General features: G+C 39.8%; 1 non-coding gene across 1 annotated transcript; it reads left to right on the top strand.

Annotated features, from left to right (window-relative positions):
- The first annotated feature begins 2,054 nt into the window (after positions 1-2,054).
- On the top strand, positions 2,055-2,192 carry LOC119924536. Its single transcript, XR_005449245.1, has one exon. It is a non-coding gene; the product is annotated as a small nucleolar RNA SNORA7 (small nucleolar RNA).
- The last annotated feature ends 553 nt before the right edge of the window (positions 2,193-2,745 follow it).

Raw genomic sequence — 2,745 nt, 5'->3', positions numbered from 1 at the left:
GCCAAGTCTGACAAAAAGTGTAAAGTTCTGCATTGTCATTGTTGTTGATATAATGTTATGTTCTCCTTATGTAAAATCTTTCCTAAAAGAAAAAAACAAAACTAAAATTGCTCAGTTTAATGGATTTTCTTGGCAGCTTGTACAACTACAAGTCCTTTCATGGTGTGTTTTCAGTAGGTGGCTCAGTGGGAGCAAGTATAGAGCTATACCTTATCAATCAAGCACATCATTAAGCCACCTTAGTCTTTCTCTCCAGTACCATCCACACAGGGCTGCCTGCAGTTGTTCCAAAGAGGGGATCTTGCTTCCTGTAACTAATGATCTTCCACAACAAATGCAGGTCTTAATCTAAGCTCACTTCTCCTGACTGACTCCAAATTGCTTTTTGAGGTTATGCCTTAACATACGATACAACTGGAGCATTTATGGTGAATTAAATTGGCCCAGCTTGTAGGAACCAGGACTCTCTCAAGAGGAGCCAAGGTTTTTTTTTAACTGTAGGCTATCTCCTAATCACTTTTATAGTTCAAAAAGATGATGATGATAATGATGAAAGAAAAAATTATGTCCTTTGATCGCTTTCAGAAGATGAGTCTTTTAGCTAATGGCCAATACGGTGATTAAGAGATGTTGTCTAGCTGCAGGCATTATGAGACTGAACAGAGCAATGATAAATGAACCCTACAGAAGTTGTGACTCATCTACTTCCATCTTCCCTCAGTCTGAACACTGTGCAATTGACTTGGTTTGTGTACCTTGCATTCAAATTTGTAAACTGTAAGCTCATTGTGGGCAAGGAATGTGTTTTTTATATTCCAAGCACCTAGTACAGTGCTCTGTACACACTAAGCACTCAATAAATATGGTTGACTGACTGATTTCTCTGGTCTACCTTCCCATCAGCTTAGGTGATAAAATGAAGCTTTATTTTATGGAGCCTGCTTCTAAGAGCTGGAAGTAGCCAACTGTACACAGTCAGGGCCAAGCAAAAGAAAAGTTTTATCCAACCAACAGAATTCCTGAGGCTTGGCTCTGTTCAGGCCTGTCTCTTACTGTCTGAAAAGGTAATGAGTCCCTTTACTTCCTGAGAAAGGGAGTTTCTCCTTTCCTTCTCCACAGTTCCCTTACTAACTTTCAACAAGATCTCTGACTGGATATTTGAAATCACTTAAATCAATCAATCAATCATAATTTTTGAGCACTTACAGTTTGCAGAGCACCATAACTAAGAACTTGGAGTAGTAAAATAGGTCACATCGAAGACTGCAATACAGTGCAGTCTAACTGCTGGCCGAGCGCTAAGGGCAAATGCAAAACAAACCTGTTCTTATTCATTTTATTTTATATATTTCCCCTTTTCCTCCACTTTTCATTATGAAGCTGCTACCTGAAAAATGAAATGGATGGTCTACATTCAAAAAGAGGACTGTTTGAAATGCAATTGCAGGAAATAAGAGGGGGAGAAAAACATAAGCACAAGCCCATCTTGGAATTTCATTCTTGCAGGGAATTGTTCCAGCAACTCAGTGGTGCAAGCTGCACATAGAGTACCAATTAAATTATTCATTGTATTCATAGGAACTAGTTCCACTGTAATACCCGATGCTTCCTTAAATTGCTTTTATTTGGAGAGATAAAACTTAGAAGACTCTGACTGAGCAGTGGTTAAATTCATCTTGATTCTTTCTCATTTTTTATCCAAGAAATACAGGGGAGAAGTTCAGAGCCGTGGGTCCCAGGAATATAGACTTGAGCAAATAGCCAGCTGTTGTAGTTAAACAGCGTCTTCTTAACCTAAGAAACAAAATTAGCATTTGGGGAAAGGCTAGTTAGCTTTTCTTGAATCCTAATTAATTTTGGTTCTGGGAAAGACTCACTTTTTCCTACTCCATCTTCCATTTTCTCCTGAGGCAGTACTGAAGCCAGAGTGTTAAATTTCTGACAAAGCAAGCCTCAGTATGATTAGTCATTAAATGGAGACTCAAGAAAAATAAAGATAATTCTTATTTGAGCATAAATAGCAGCACATTTATATATACTGCTATTTGACACATCACCTCTCAGGGTCACAACTGGAGAGTTTCCTGTACTCTACCAGTCTCAGCTATGGGAGGGAGAGTCAAGGAGAGGCCTTCCCATTCCATTCCTAGCTTGGGAAGTGGCTAGCGAATGGCAGGCAATCTGCTACAAGTCAAAACTCACCTGTACCGAGCAGCAGAGGCATAGAAGAGAGTCAGGAGCAGAGACTCAAGTGTACTGCATGGAAGGAGGCAATGGTAAATCACTTCCGTAGTTTTACCAGGAAATCTCTATGGATACACTACCAGAACGATTATAGATGGAGGTAGGGCATTCTGGGAGAGATGTGTTCTCTGTCTCCCCCTTCTAGACTGTGAGCCCACTGTTGGGTAGGGACCGTCTCTATAGGTTGCCTACTTGTACTTCCCAAGCGCTTAGTACAGTGCTCTGCACACAGTAAGTGCTCAATAAATACGATTGAATGAATGAATGAATGAATGTGTCTGTGGTGTCGCTATGGGTCAGTGATGACTCGATGGCATAAGATAAGACAATTTGAGGCATAAGAAAGAAACAATTAATAGACACATTTTGGTTCTGAGGGACAGGGATCCCTCATTATTTTAGCATTCTTTGGAATCATACCTCTTTGAAGTCGGTATTTCTTAAAGTGTTTTCTAACTTTGAGATATAGCTCTGATTTTGCAGTGAATGCAAGATTTACCT

The sequence above is a fragment of the Tachyglossus aculeatus genome, chromosome 2, assembly GCF_015852505.1.
Source record: "Tachyglossus aculeatus isolate mTacAcu1 chromosome 2, mTacAcu1.pri, whole genome shotgun sequence".
In the NCBI taxonomy this organism is placed as follows: Eukaryota; Metazoa; Chordata; class Mammalia; order Monotremata; family Tachyglossidae; genus Tachyglossus; species Tachyglossus aculeatus.
Note: the sequence above shows the minus strand (reverse complement) of the source record. Positions and strands in the feature narration are given on the sequence as shown.